This window comes from Lycium barbarum, chromosome 4 (assembly GCF_019175385.1).
Source record: "Lycium barbarum isolate Lr01 chromosome 4, ASM1917538v2, whole genome shotgun sequence".
Classification (NCBI taxonomy): domain Eukaryota; kingdom Viridiplantae; phylum Streptophyta; class Magnoliopsida; order Solanales; family Solanaceae; genus Lycium; species Lycium barbarum.
The window spans coordinates 42109829-42126605 of record NC_083340.1 but is presented as its reverse complement, the minus strand read 5'-3'; the positions used below and the strand labels follow the sequence as shown (position 1 = coordinate 42126605).

The 16777-nt window shown below is 38.4% G+C and overlaps 1 long non-coding RNA gene across 1 annotated transcript; it reads left to right on the top strand.

Annotated features, from left to right (window-relative positions):
- The first annotated feature begins 218 nt into the window (after positions 1–218).
- On the top strand, positions 219–16021 carry LOC132638400 (uncharacterized). The gene is made up of 2 exons (XR_009581714.1): positions 219–409; positions 15753–16021. It is a non-coding gene; the product is annotated as an uncharacterized LOC132638400 (long non-coding RNA).
- Positions 16022–16777: the final 756 nt, after the last annotated feature.

The following is a 16777-nucleotide window of genomic DNA, read 5'->3' as shown; positions in this document are numbered from 1 at the left end:
TTAATTTTTATCTGATTATTAAATTATCTACTTTTTTACTCTATATATACACATGTATATACTAGGTATACATATATGTGTATACACTACAACAAAGGGGCCAGTCTTATTATTAAGACTTGGACCGAGTCCATCCCAAAACAGGCCAAGACCGGGCCCAATCATGATACAGATAAAGGGGTATATCCCCTATTATTATTCATTCCGAACGACTCTTTTCCTTTGCCTCTCTCTCTCTCTCTCTTCCCTTTTTCTTGCAAAAACCCTAGCCACCGCCTATCTCTCCTTTTCTCTCTAGTCTAAAAATGGTAACTATGCAGAGCAAGTGTAAGATGCATAGCTTTACAGCGTTATCTACGTGCAATGAATTAATTCAAAGGTTGTTTTTACCCAGATCTTTCCAAAATCGGTAATGGACCCTTTTTCTTTAGCTTTTCTTTGAAATTATTTAGTCAAAATTGATTATTGCTCTATGATTTTGCTGTATTGCATTCATTTTTTTTTCGATTTCCATTGGTTAGGAGTGAATGGTTTGGATCGAGTCGAATAAGGCTCAGATCTGGCCATTCATTTGTTGTTAAGGCATTTTGAGCCACAGATTTGCTTTACAAGTTTATTTTCTGGGAAAGATTAGTTATCCCACATGGATACTTTGAGGGTTTGAACAATTTTTGGGGTTCTATTTAATAGAACCCCATCCTCACCATGAAAAAAGGTCAGAAAAAAATTGAAAAAATAAAAGAGGCTAGAAACTTCAAATTCAAGCCTCTTAATATAAATTTTTTAAAACTTTAAGTTGAGGTTTTTCTTAGTTCTAAAAGTTTGTTTCTTTTCAGTTTTGAGTTTGGTGTGGCTGAGTGTAGGTTTTGGAAGCACAAAAAGGTTTTCGAATTTTCAAAACGTACCTGCTTAAACTTTAATATTAGTTGTTAACATGGATTGAATGTATGAGGTCAGATAATTTATTGATGTTGTTCTATAGATAGGGATGTACAGATTGTTGTGTGCTTTATTAGATGTTGAAGTTCCTATTTGGCTGCTCAACCCTTGAACATGACAAAAACATGATTACATGATTCATAATAGTAATTTTAGTGAATTTCCAGACTAAAATTAATCCTATGTGAATGTAAGAGATTGTTGAGGTACTGTGGTTATTCATCTTGAACAATTTAAGTAGTACTAGCTTTCTTGATGAGACTATGTTATCTTGGAGTCTTCAATCTGCTTTCCTAATTCTACATACTTTGTTTATGGTATGGTTAATGGTATAAGCCAATAATTAGGATGAATAAAGGATCATGATTAGACTGAAATAAGGTTTAAAGAATCTAGGTACATATAAAAGTCTCAGGATGTGGTCAAGGCACTAGAGTAAGACTAAATGGGGTCTGATTACATTTGAATAGGCCTAAGTATACCTTAGTCTGTTTATGTATGCTTGTATTGGTTTAAAAATGACCTTGGCTAGTTGTATCTTATATACTGAATGTAGGTATAAAATAAATAGCATTCTAGAATATGATGTAGAAGTTCAAAAAAATGAAGATTGGGAATAAGGTCTATTTGTTTTTGGCATGATGTGCTCTCAGATGGTAAACTAGAGGCTGATATTGGCTTGTGAAACTGTAAAATCATCTAAGAAGAGTTAGGATACTTAGATACCTCTAAAATAATTATGTGATATGACTGTTTGTTTTGATCTTTGTGCCATCAGACTGATATGCCCAAATTACACCTTTAATATTAAGAGTAAGCGATCGTTATCAAATATAGAACCCAACAAGGTTGGGGTCGAATCCCACAGAGAATACAACGAAGAAATATACTTGTTAAGTGTGATGCTCGACTATTAGTCTATATTTCGAGGGAGAAGGGAGTATAATAGTAATTGGTTTGAAGTTTGTTCATTAATAACCGAGAGTTGTTGTTGTAAAATGTACCCTATTGGTAAGGGACTAAGGTTGTGGTTCCAATGGAAAGTAATGTGGTTGGGTATCAATTCAACTTCATTTATATGACTAGATGTAATAGACCAACGGTTACGACGTTCTTGCTAAAATTCTTCCAACCAAATTAGTAAATTTCATAACTAAGCCTTTCCAAGCCTTAGAATGTTGCACATGAGAATACCCATTTAGTCTCAAATAGCTTTCCTATTTCCTAGATCAAGCTATTAGAGGGGTGTAAAACCCCAAATTATTGCTATTAACTCTTTTCCTAAGCAGCACTTTCTTTTCCAAGCGAAATGTAGGTGACTAGGCACAAATAATGTTTGCCACCATTAAAAGACATTAAAGCTTAAAGAGTTAATAGAAAACATCTTTGACATATAGAGTAATGTATGAATATGAAACCCAATGGCATAACTAACACATTTGGTCACACAATCTTAGTAAAATGGTTTAGCTACTCATCTCCATTAAAAGCAAAGCAAAAGAAAAATAAATATCCATAAAGCTTACAATGATTAAATAGAAGAAGATGACAAAAGGAAGAGAATCTTCTTAAAGTCACCAACAACCAATATTCAGTGCTCTTTGATGCGCTAAAAGATACAATAAAGTGATGTGTAAGGAATATTCAATAGTGTTTCACAAAAACCAAGGACTAGTATTTATAGAAGGAAGACAAAAAGTGAAAACGTGGGCATAAATGACGCATTGCGGACACCCTATGCGGTCGCATCAGGAATATGTTACCGCATACTATGCATAACCTCCACAGCTTCGATCTTCTGGACAGTTGGTATGCGACCGCATAACAGGTTCCCGGAGTCGCATACTCGTCGCATCCTTGTGCATTTAGCTCCACTCACTAATTCTTCTGAGGCTCAGTATTTGACCGCATAACATAGTTTGCGACGCCGCATCGTCATCGTATCCTTGTGCATTTAGCTCCACTCACTGGTTCTTCTGAGGATGAGTATGCGACCACATATCAGAGTTTGTGGTGCCGCATACTGAATGCATAGTCAGCTCTTTTCCTTCTTTTTAAGCCATTTTGTACCTTTTGTGCCCTGGACTCAGAAATCCTAAAAACTCACGACAGCCTAGTAGAAATACAGAAAAATAATTGTAAAGACTCTTAAAAAGGCATAAGTAGTGGATGTACAAAGCCCAAAATCCACGACTTATCAACACCCCCAACTTAACCTTTTGCTTGTCCTCAAGCAAACAACTCAAGACTCACGACTCTAATTACTTAATGGAAGTTGAATGAGAACCTATAATTTGCCCCAAGCTTTTCATTTCATCCCTTGTTTCATTGCAACAGGAATCGGTTGACTTCACTTTTTTCAACAATCTTGATAGCATATCTTCCATTTTAGAACTAGCGGGGTCGCTAATGGATGGTTGACTGAAATAATTTTGTTCCCCTTTGGTGGGCCATAAGGATTTGAGCTCCGGTGGTTGTTATTGTAACCCCCTTGATTGTTGTTATAACCACCTTGATTGTTGTCTTGCCAATGAGAATTCCCACTATCTTTGCTCCACTCTTGATTTTCGCTATCCTTGTTCCGACCTTGATTCGCTTGACCTTGCCGCCAAGATCCTTGATTAGGACCTTGGTAGTTCGGACGAGAACCCCCTACTTGATTGTTGATAAAGTTGGCTTCCCCCTCACACACTTGGAAGCATTGCTCATCCATAGAATCCCCTTCACAAAATCCTAATACATTTACTCACTTGGAGCCTCCACCCAACACATGTTTAGTGAGAAGATCCATTTGGTTAACCAACTTTGCCATGGTCTCATTTCTCTCTTCTTCCTTCTTTATTGTCTCCCTAGATAAGACAATTTTGGAAGGACCTCCTCCAACCACTTCCGTCTCCCTAGTGTGCCAAGCTTCGTTGGTCTCAGTCAATTTATCTAGGAGAGCACTCATCACCGCATAAGAGTTTTTCATCACAGACCCACCCGCAATATTATTTGCCACCAACTTGTTGACCGTATCAAGTGATCAGTAGAATGTTTGGAGAAGAACACTATCGGGTAACCCATGCATTGGACAACTCTTTACTTTCTTTTTGAAACGAGTCCAAGCCTCGTGTAGAGCTTCGGTTGGAAGTTGACGAAAGTTGTTGATTTCGTCACGGAGTTATAACATCCGAGAAGGAGGGAAGAATTTTTTGAGGAATGCTTGAGTCAACTCTGACCAAGTAGTAATATAACCGGTTGTTAGATCATCCAATCATGTGTTGACCTCACCCGTGAGAGAGAACGGGAAGAGCCTCAACCTAACCGTCTCGGCGGAGACATTTGAATGCACATTAATAGTGCAAACCCCAAGAAAATTCTTTAAGTGCCTATTCGGGTCATCCGTTGGTAGACCCCCAAATAAGCCCTTGGTGTTGAGTAGGTGCAACATAGTATTATTAACAAGGAAACTTCCATTTCCTTGAACTGGAGGTGGGCGAATAGTGGCAACATCACCCGGCTCCACAATCATTTCATCATCATCAGTATTATCCCCCATTGCACCTGAGTCAACACAACAAAAACAAACAATATAAGAAGAGAAATAAAGACTAAAAGTAGATTTTTATACTAATTGATAAATTTCTAGACCGTATTCCCCGGAAACGGCGCAAAAATTTGGTACGCCCAAATTGCACCTTTAATATTAGGAGTAAGCGGTCGTTGTCAAATATAGAACCCAACAAGGTTGGGGTCGAATCCCACAGAGAATACAATGAAGAAATATACTTGTTAAGTGTAATGCTCGACTATTAGTCTATATTTTGAGGGATAGAGAAGTATAATAGTTATTAGTTTGAAGTTTGTTCATTAATAACCGAGTGTTGTTGTTGTAAAATGGACACTATTGGTAAGGGACTAAGGTTGTGGTTCCAATGGAAAGTAATGCGGTTGGGTATCAATTCAACTTCATTTCTATACGTAGATGTAATAGACCAAGGGTTACGACGTTCTTGCTAAAACTCCTCCAACCAAATTAGCAAATTTCATAAGTAAGCTTTTCCAAGCCTTAGAATGTTGCACATGAAAATACCCATTTAGTCTCAAATAGCTTTCCTACTCCTAGCTCAAGCTATTAGATGGGTGTAAAACCCCAAATTATTGCTATTAACTCTTTTTCTAACCAATACTTTCTTTTCCAAGCAAAATGTAGGTGACTAGGCACAAATAATGTTTGCAACCATTAAAAGACATTAAAGCTGGAACAGTTAATAGAAAACATCTTTGACATATAAAGTAATGTATGAATATGAAACCCATTGACACAACTAACACATTTTTCCCCACAACCTTAGCTAAATGGTTTAGCTAGTCATCTCCATTAAAAGCAAAGAAAAATAAAAATTAATATCCATAAAGCTTACAATGATTAAATAGAAGAAGATGACAAAAGGAAGAGAATCTTATTAAAGGCACCAACAGCCAATATTCAATGCTCTTTGATGTGCTAGAAGACAAAATAAAGTGTTGTGTAAGGAATGTTCAATAATGTTTCACAAAAACCAAGGACTAGTATTTATAGAAGGAAGACACAAAGTGAAAACGTGAGCTTAAATGACGCTTTGTGGACCAACTATGCAGTCGCATCAGGAGTATGCGACCGCCTACTATGCATAACCTCCGCAGCTTTGATCTTTTGGACAGTAGGTATGCGACCGCATAACAGGTTTATGGAGTCGCATACTCGTCACATCCTTGTGCATTTAGCTCCACTCACTGATTCTTCTGAGGCTCAGTATGCTATCGCATAACATAGTTTGTGACGCCGCATCGTCATCGCATCCTTGTGCATTTAGCTCCACTCACTGGTTCTTCTGAGAATGAGTATACAGTCGTATATCAGAGTTATCGGTGCCACATACTAAACGCATATTCAGCTCTTTTCCTTCTTTTTACTCCATTTTGTACTTTTTGTGCCCTGGACTCAGAAATCCTGAAAAAACACGACAACCTAGTACAAATAAAAAAACTTACTTGTAAAGACTCTCAAAAAGGCATAAGTAGTGGATGTACAAAGCCCAAAATCCACGGCTTATCACATACCTTCCCATTTTCATGTTTGGTTTATACTTGAGTCTTCAAAAGAGGTCTAGTGGGGTTAAAAAAGGTAATTGAGTCCTAATATGATCTTGACTATTAAAAATGATTAATCAACCAGTAGGAAGGAGCTATTTAAGTCTAAGGGTTACTTCTCAGTCTAAACTTAAGCATTTAAATGATTAAGATGTTCAAATCATTTCAAAGTGGTAATGTCTAAAGGGAATTCAAAATAGTTTGCATAGTTGAGACCCTAGACTGAGTTGATTGAAATTTTTTGGTCAACTAGGTGTTTAGATGAATTTTTTTTTATGGGCAGTGTCATAAGGTAGGGAGTTGAGGTTGCCTTAGGAGAATAAAAGGTGAGCTTAGGCATGAACTGGAGGTAGTGACCAGTGGGGCCTTTAATCCCGTTTTACTGAAAGCAAGACTCAGGAAAGGGATGGGGAGGTGATGACCTCACCCTATCCTGTTTCTCTTTCAGGACCCTGAGGTTTCCGTTTCTCCTAAACCTTATTCCCATGACTGTGAGATTCACAAAGATCTTAGGATTGGTTAGGAGACGTTTATCATGCCCTTGGGGATCCTTGAGATTTTATGCTATTAAAATCAAGTTAAAACAAAGTGTGAGGGTCTGCCATATTTTTTTCCATAATTAAAGGGATTAAAAACTGCTACATTTATGTCCTGGGAGTAAGTTATTATCAGGACCTAGATCCATGTTTCAAAGTTCAAACTTGCTTGCTTTATGTTGTTTAAGAATGAATGTGTTCAATAAAACCTGTATGATACATTTATGTTTGACCTGTCTATGTTGTGTACTAAACATAGTTGGAATGTGGGAAGAGGACATTTATTTTATATAAGATTGGTGGGAATCCTTACTCTTGAACTTGAACTATTGCATTTAGACCTTAATGTGCATTTTAGTGTAATTTGGATTGAAACGGTAAAGTTGCACTTTGTTTAACGAGGTTTGTCTCTATACTGCTGGTCTGTTTAAAGTTCTATCATGTTTAGAACTATGGGATGAGATAACTAAACACTGAGTCTGTGTCAAATATGAATAAGTGATAAGCTGAAATTTGTTTAATATTGTTGTTTGAGGATATTGTGAGTACTCTTAAAATAGTTTGTGAACCACTTGGCATAGGGTGGTCTTTTCAAAGACACCTCAAAGAGGAGGCAGGGAAGATTCAAGGATATCTTGACTCATAGTACTTTCCCTCCAAATAAGGGGTGTCATGACACAGCCTATGGACCATGGGGGCATTCCTGTCATGAGGGTGCCTTGATCTTCCTTGATCTCTGTAACGACCTATTTGGTCGTTTAGCACCTGTGAACTCGTTTTCGCTAAAATTCCCTTTTCGTAGTTTAAAGGGTATTCTTGACTTGCGGGAATTAGTGGCACGGTGATTTAATTGGCGGGTACTTTTTGAAATATCTTTTTATTTAATATGTGTGAATAGCTTATTTATAGGAATATGAGTTTCACACATATAAGCTCTAAGTTGGTAAATAAAGTATTTGACGGAAGGACTATATTTTCTATAGGTGGTTAAGTGAATAAGTAAATTGTAGAAATTAATCGGAATATTATTTGCACATATATATAAGGCATGAGGTGAGAGAATTTATTTTATTTGGCTAATATGCTAATGGATTGGTTGACTAAAGTGCAATTGTTTGGTTATTAAATGGTAAAAGAAGTGCGTCAAGCCCACCATTTCTTATCCTTACGTCATGGGTCTTACGGGTGTATTCAGAATAACTGAAACCCTTTTTTTTCTTTATACCTAGTATACTAATAAAAAAAAGGCTGCACATATTCGGCTAGGCTAAGGGAGAATAGTACTACGGGAAAGAGGCAACAGGAAGTAGTTTCTGTGGAAAAAAGTTAAGGCAAAATTAGGTATGTTTCATTTATATTTTGGTTAGCTTAATGATTGGGTTATTATAGGGTAATGATTTGAAAGGTTGGTGGGCTGATAACGATGATGAGATAATCATTATATACGATAATTTGGAGGAGGAATGAGATTAATTCTCAATGAGACCATCGGTACCGTTCGTGTGAATTTTATAAATTGGTGAAGTGGATGGCATAATGATGATCTTATGATTAGAATGAATGATAGAGTAATGATTGAAAATCATTATAGGAAATATTGATAGAATTAATTTGGGGTTATGTTCCCTGTACGTTGCTTCCATTTTTAGATGTAAAGTCACTCTTTTCTTATTTTTGCTTATGGTTTTCGAAATTGTTTTATGCTTGCTGTATTTCCATTTCAATTTTTGTATATAATGGATTTATGTGATTGTACTTTAGGTGTATTGGGTCATATGTACAACTTTAAATTCATGGTATTTGAAATGTGGGAAGCTAGATTGTAATCCTAAGTTAAGATTTTGAGGTAATTGAAAGTTTTGAGCCATAGTCTTAAGAAATGGGAATTTATGAGTTGAGAGTCCATTTGTGGATTGAATTAACTAATTTCCTGAATATACTACTCTTAAGTTATGGCTAAAATAATTTTTAAAGAAAGTTCCCGTTTTGCCCTTGTGGGCCCGAGGTCACTTTTCGGGGTGCGTTTTTGTGTTTCGAATATAAATATAGCAACATGGGTGTCCTTCAATTCAGATTCTAACGTAAACCGCACATTTGATAGATTTCGATCGTTCAGAGGCTCTACGCAAAGGAAAGGCATTGGTTTGATCGATCGCGGCACCGCTCAGCATTGAGGTAGATTATGACCTACTTTAGTTAGACTCTTATTAGAGAATCATATGTAGTTGTAGAAAGTGACGGGGATAGCATGATTCGGGCATGAAGTGGAGGTGAATTCTAATTAGGTTGGTTATGTGAGTTGTCATGTGGGCTTGTCGCCAAATGTGTTATTTTCCGTGATTATCACCTGTTTGTCTCTCCGTCTCATACTAGCTCACTCATCACATGAAAGGAATGGTAATATTGATAATTGAACAGTAGACAGTAATGTGACTTGTACTTGTTGATTTTATATTGGTGATATTTTTGAGACTGATATCATGCATGACCTTTCATGTGATGAGTGAGCTAGTATGTGACGGAGATACAAACGTATGATAATCACGGAAAATAACACATTTAATGACAAGCCCATATGACAGCTCACCTAACCAACCTAATTAGAATTCATGTCCACTTCATGCCTGAAGGCCTATCATGCTAACCCCGTCACTTTCTACAACTACATATGATTCTCTAATAAGAGTCTAACTAAAGTAGGTCAGCATAACCTACCTCAATGCCGAGCGGTGCCACGATCGATCAAACCAATGCCTTTCCTTTGCGTAGAGCCTCTGAACGATCGAAATATATCAAATGTGTGGTTTACATTAGAATCCAAATTTAAGGACACGCATATTGCTATATTTATATTCGAAACCCAATAGCGCACCCCGAAAAGTGACCTCGGGCCCACAAGGGCAAAACGGGAGCTTTCTTTAAAAATTATTTTACCCATAACTTAAGAGTCGTATATTCAGAAAATTAGTCAATTCAATCCACAAATGGACTCTCAACTCATAAATTCCCATTTCTTAAGACTAGGGCTCAAAACTTTCAATTACCTCAAAATCTTAACTTAGGATTAAAATCTAGCTTCCCACATTTCAAATACCATGAATTTAAAGTTGTACATATCACCCAATATACCTAAAGTACAATCACATAAATCCATTATATACAAAAATTGAAATGGAATACAGCAAGCATAAGACAATTTCGAAAACCATAAGCAAAAATAAGAAAAGAGTGACTTTACATCTAAAAATGGAAGCAACGTACAGGGAACATAACCCCAAATTAATTCTATCAATATTTCCTATAATGATTTGCAATCATTACTCTATCATTCATTCTAATCATAAGGTCATCATCATGCCATCCACTTCACCAATTTATAAAATTCACACCAACTGTATCGATGGTCTCATTGAGAGTTAATCTCATTCCTCCTCCAAATTATCGTATATAATAATTATCTCATCATCATCATTATTAGCCCACCAACCTTTCCAATCATTACCCTATAATAACCCAATCATTAAGCTAATCAAAATATAAACGAAGCATACCTAATTTTGCCTTAACTTTCTTCCACGGAAACTGCTTCCTGTTGCCTCTTTCCCGTAGTACTATTCTCCCTTAGCCTAGCCGAATATATGCAGCCTTTTTTCTAAAATTAGTATACTAGGTATAAAGAAAGAAAAAGGTTTCGGTTATTCCCAATACACCCGTAAGATCCATGACGTAAGGAGAAGGGATGGTGGGCTTGATCCACTTCTTTTACCATTTAATAACCAAACAATTGCACTTTAGTCAACCAATCCATTAGCATATTAACCAAATAAAATAAATACTCTCACCTCATGCCTTATATATAGGCGCAAATAATATTCCCATTAAGTTCTACAATTTACTTATTCACTTAACCACCTGTAGAAAATATAGTCCTTCCGTCAAATACTTTAGTTACCAACTTAGACCTTATATGTGTGAAACTCAATTCCTATAAATAAACTATTCACACATATTAAATAAAAAGATATTTGAAAAAGTACCCGCCAATTAGATCACCGTGCCACCAATTCCCGCAAGTCAAGAATACCCTTTAAACTACGAAAAGGGTATTTTAGCGAAAATGAGTTCACAGGTGCTAAACGACCAAACAGGTCATTACATCAGATACCAATCAAACAATCGCTCGTCCTCGAGGGACAAGGGAAAAGGTGGAGAAAAGGAGGTACCTGAACTGTCGAACAACTGAGGATATCTACTCCGTATATCCGCCTCGGTCTCCCATGTGGCCTCCTCAACCGGACGGTGCTTCCATTGCACCTTAACTGAAGCAATATCTTTGTACCTCAACTTTCTCACTTGCCTATCCAAGATTGCTACGGGCTCTTCCTCGAAGGACAGATTTTGATCAAATAATATTGAATCTCATTGAATGATACAAGACCCGTCTGAATGGTACTTCTTCAACATGGAAGCATGGAATACCGGATGAACACCTACCAAAGCTGGTGGCAAAGCCAACTCACCAACATGACGAATAATCTCAAAAGGGCTAATAAACCTTGGGCTCAACTTTCCCTTCTTCCCAAATCGTATTACACCCTTCATGGGCAAAACCTTCAATAGGACTTGATCACCAACCATTAACACCATACCACAAACCTTCCAGTCCGCATACTCCTTTTGCCTATTTTGAGCCGCAATAAGCTTTTCCTGAATAAACTTTACCTTGTCCAAGGATTCTCTCAACAAGTCAGTACCCCCAAGGTCTCACCTCAAACACATCGAACCACAAAATCGAAGAACGACACCTTCTACCATATGAACCCTAGAACGGTGCCATATCAATAGTGGAATGGTAGCTATTATTGTACGCGAACTCTGCCAAGGGTAAGAATTTATCCCAATGACCACCAAAGTCAATCACACAAGCCCTCAACATATCCTCAAGCACCTGAATAGTCCTCTCAGACTGACCATCTGTCTGTGGATGGAATGCGGTGCTAAGATCTAACTGAGTTCCCAATTCCTTCTGCAAAGTCCTTCAGAAATGGGAAGTAAACTGAGTGCCTCTGTCTGAAATGATGGAAATGGGCACTCCATGCAATTGAACAATCTCTCTAATGTAGATCCTTGCCAACTTCTCTGCGTTGTAGGTAATCTGAACTGGAATGAAGTGTGCAGACTTAGTCAACCTATCCACGATGACCCAAATCGAATCAAACTTGGCCAAAGTCTTCGGAAGACCAACCACAAAATCCATAGCAATCCTCTCCCATTTCCACTCTGGAATGGGCATTCTCTGAAGCACACCACCTGGTTTCTGGTGCTCATACTTTACCTGCTGGCAATTCGAACACTGGGCAACAAACTGCACAATGTCTCTCTTCATCCTACCCCACCAGTAATGATATATCAAGTCACGATATATCCTTGTTGTACCGGATGGATGGAATATCCGGAACTATGAGCCTCTTTCAAGATCAACAGAATAAAATCACCAACTCTAGGAACGCAAATCCGCCCCTTAATGCTCAAGACACCCTCATCATCAAGAATAACCTCCTTGACTTCTCCACTTAGCACCTTATCCCGAATCTTGCATAATTTCACATCCTCAAACTGCTAGGCCCTAATCAGCTCCAAAAGAGATGACCTTGCCTCCACACAAGCTAGAACCTTACCAGGTTCTAAAATATCGAGTTTCACCATACTATTAGCCAAACACTGAACCTCCCTAGCTAAATAACGCTCTCCCACAATCAAACATGCCAAGCTGCCCATACTCACTGCCTTTCGGCTCAACACATAAGCCACTACATTAGCTTTTCCCGAATGATAAAGGATAATGATATCATAATCCTTGAGATACTCCATACATCTACGCTGCCTCAAGTTCAGATCCCTCTGACTAAACACATGTTGAAGACTACGATGATCTGTGAAGACCTCACAATGGACTCCATACAAGTAATGCCTCTAAATTTTCAAAGCAAAGACCACCGCTGCCAACTCTAAGTCATGAGTGGAGTAGTTCTACTCATGAACTTTCAACTGCCTTGAAGCATATGCGATCAACTTACCCTCTTGCATCAACACACAACCCAAGCCAATACGTGAAGCATCACAATAAATAGTAAAGTCCTTTCCCTCCACTGGTAAAGCTAGAATCGGGGCTGAACTCAATAAAGCCTTGAGCTTTTGAAAGCTCTCCTCACACTCATCAGACCACTGGAAAGGCACATTCTTCTAAGGCAACCTAGTCAAATGGGAAGCAATAGATGAAAACCCCTTCACAAATCGGCGATAATAACTTGCAAGGCCCACGAAGCTCCGAATCTCAGTCACCGAAGTAGGCCTGGCTCAATCTCTAACCGCCTCAATCTTCTTAGGATCAACCATAATCCCGTCCTTGGACATAACATATCCCAAAAATGCCACGGAACTGAGCCAGAACTCACACTTGGAAAACTTGGCATACAATTTCTTCTCCTTCAACAAGCCAAGCACGATCCCTAAATGCTTCTCATGATCTTCCTTATTCTGAGAGTACACCAAGATGTCATCAATAAACACGATCACGAAAGAATCCAAGTAAGGCTTGAAGATCCCATTCATCAAATCCATGAACGCTGCGGGGGCATTAGTAAGCCCGAAAGACATCACCACGAACTCATACTGCCTATAACGAGTCCTGAAAGTGGTCTTCGGAATATCCTCCGCTCGAATCTTCAACTGATGATAGCCTGACCTCAAATCAATCTTAGAAAAGATCGATGCACCCTGAAACTGGTCAAATAAGTCATCAATACGAGGTATTGGATACTTATTCCTGATTGTAACCTTGTTCAATTTCCCATAATCGATACACATCCGCATGGTACTATCTTTCTTCTTCACGAACAGAACGGGAGCACCCCAAGGAGAAACACTATGTCCAATGAATCCTTTGCTCAACAAGTCCTGTAACTGCTCCTTCAACTCTCTCAACTCTACCGGAGCCATCCGATAGGGTGGAATAGAAATAGGTCGGGTGCCTAGCTTTAAGACCATGCAAAAGTCAATATCTCGATCAGGATGCATTCTCTACTACTGACTGAAATGAGGCCCCAGAAGATTGAGGCAATTAGAGATTGGGCTAGGCCTACTTCGGTGACTGAGATTCGGAGCTTTGTGGGCCTTGCAAGTTATTATCGCCGATTTGTGAAGGGGTTTTCATCTATTGCTTCCCATTTGACTAGGTTGACTCAGACGAATGGGCCTTTCCAGTGGTCTGATAAGTGTGAGAAGAGCTTTCAAAAGCTCAAGGATTTATCGACTTCAGCCCCGATTCTAGCTTTACCAGTGGAGGGAAAAGACTTTACTATTTATTGTGATGTTTCACGTATTGGCTTGGGTTGTGTATTGATGCAAGAGGGTAAGTGATATCATATGCTTCGGGGAAGTTGAAAGTTCATGAGAAGAACTACCCCACTCTTGACTTAGAGTTGGCAACGGTGGTCTTTGCTTTGAAAATTTGGAGGCATTACTTGTATGGAGTCCATTGTGAGGTCTTCACAGATCATCATAGTCTTTAACATGTGTTTAGTCAGAGGGATCTGAACTCGAGGCAGCATAGATGGATGGAGTTGCTCAAGGATTATGATATCACTATCCTTTATCATCCGGGAAAAGCTAATGTAGTGGTTGATGCATTGAGCCGAAAGCCAGTGAGTATGGGCAGCTTGGCGCGTTTGATTGTGGGAGAGCGTCCTTTAGCTAGGGAGGTTCAGTGTTTGGCTAATAGTATGGTATCAGAGCTAGATTTGGCAGGTGTTCATCCGGAATTCCATGCTTCCATGTTGAAGAAGTACCATTCAGACGGGTCTTATATCATTCAATGGGATTCAGTATTATTTGATCAGAATTTGTCCTTCGAGGAAGAGCCGGTAGCAATCTTGGATAGGAAAATGTGAAAGTTGAGGTCCAAAGATATTGCTTCAGTCAAGGTGCAATAGAAGCACCGTCCGATTGAGGAGGCCACTTGGGAGAGCGAGGCGGATATGTGGAGTAGATATCCTCAGTTGTTCGATAGTTCAGGTACCTCCTTTTCTCCACCTTTTCCCTTGTCGCTCGAGGACGAGCGATTATTTGATTGGTATCTGATGTAAAGACCCGTTTGGTCGTTTAGAACTTGTGAACTCGTTTTCGCTAAAATACCTTTTTCGTAGTTTAAAGGGTATTCTTGACTTGCGGGAATGGGTGGTACGGTGATTTAATTGGCGGGTACTTTTTGAAATATCTTTTTATTTAATATGTGTGAATAGTTTATTTATAGGAATATGAGTTTCACACATATAAGCTCTAAGTTGGTAAATAAAGTATTTGGCGGAAGGACTATATTTTCTACAGGTGGTTAAGTGAATAAGTAAATTGTAGAAATTAATGGGAATATTATTTGCACATATAAATAAGGCATGAGGTGAGAGTATTTATTTTATTTGGCTAAAATGCTAATGGTTTGGTTGACTAAAGTGCAATTGTTTGGTTATTAAATGGTAAAAGAAGTGGGTCAAGCCCACCATCCCTTCTCCTTATGTCATGGGTCTTACGGGTGTATTGGGAATAACTGAAACCTTTTTTTTCTTTATACATGATTTCAATATTATTGCTGTGACGATTGTTGGGGTTAGTAATTGAGAGACTCTGAGGTCTTTGTCGGAGATTGAGAGTGACAGAGAGACTCCGAGGTCTTTGCCGGAGATTGAGAGTGTCAGATAGACTCTGAGGTCTTTACCGGAGATTGAGAGTGATTGATAGCTTCCGAGGTTTCTGTCGGAGAGCACGAGTGGTACATGGACTTCGCGGGTCCCCCATGGGTCATGGCTTTGAGGCACTGCCCTTAGCATGTGTGTACGAGAGTGGAGCAAGAAAGGTGACTATTGCATTGCATTGCATTCATCCCCTCATATATTTGACTGATCATTTGGTGAACTATATCTGTCTTGGTTGATTTCATGATTCCTTTACACATTACTTGTATGTGATACGTGACCATACCTGTTTGCTCTATGTGCTACTTGTTAGTTTCCACTTCTTCATGCGTTATCTAATCATTGTCGACCTATGATGCTTACCGGTACTAGTGTTGTACTGATACTACTCTTGCTGCACTTTTGTTGAGTGCAGAGTATGATCCAGGCTCCAGTTCTATGCCTCGTGGCTGATACGCGAGGGTGACATCTTTCGGTCATTCTGGGTGAGCTACTTAGTCAACCATGGCCCCTGAAGGACTCTCTTATTTAATTCTATTTTTTTATTCGACAGACAGTATGTAGCCTTCGGGTATTTTCAGACTTTTATTCCAGACTATATTTAGCATCTTGTACCCTTGACCAGATTTTGGGGTTGTCGTGACATTTCTAGTTTATAATAAGTATTTAAGACTTGATAACTTATTCTTATTTAATTTTCCGCTTATTTAATTTGTTATTAGTAATGTGGTTCGCCTACTCGGAGGGATAGTGTAGGTGCCACCACGACTCGCGAATTGGGTCGTGACAATCTCACCATTTTATCAAAGGTTGGAAATAGAAAATGGTGGGAAAAAGTTAACTTGTTTAAATGTCTAAGGGAACTTAGGAAATTAGGAAGAATAAATTGGTTACTTCAATAAGGTGATTTTTGCTTTCTTTCTAAGGGAAATGGACTAGTTTATGGCTGTTAATAATAAGTGTCCTTTAGGAGTTTAAAAATTGTGAGTTGCAAAGAGTTGTTTCAAACCTTATGTCATTCTTTTTCTGTGAGTCTTGGTGAAATACATAGCTTCTCATTTCTCTTTTTATTTAAGTGTCAACTCACATGAAATCTTGTTGTGTATATGCTCTTACAACTGTTGATTAAAACGAAGGCTCATTTGGGTTTCTCTGGGAATCTGAATTTGTGCAGTTTCAGTTCATTTAATGTTGGTTTAATTCAGATTTCTTGGTGTTCCAATCCTCCTCTGTGATCATAAGTTGTAGGAATTTTCTCTTTACCTGCATCTCTCTGCTGTGCTTTGTTGTTGTATTAATTAATTCTTATACTTGTTGCTGTGAGGACTATTAATATGTAAAGCTGGTGAACCTTTTACTTGGCATGTATAGGGAGCAAGATAGACTTGAACTAGCTTTGGCTTTATATTTGGACACTGTTCTGAGGAATAAGGAATAATT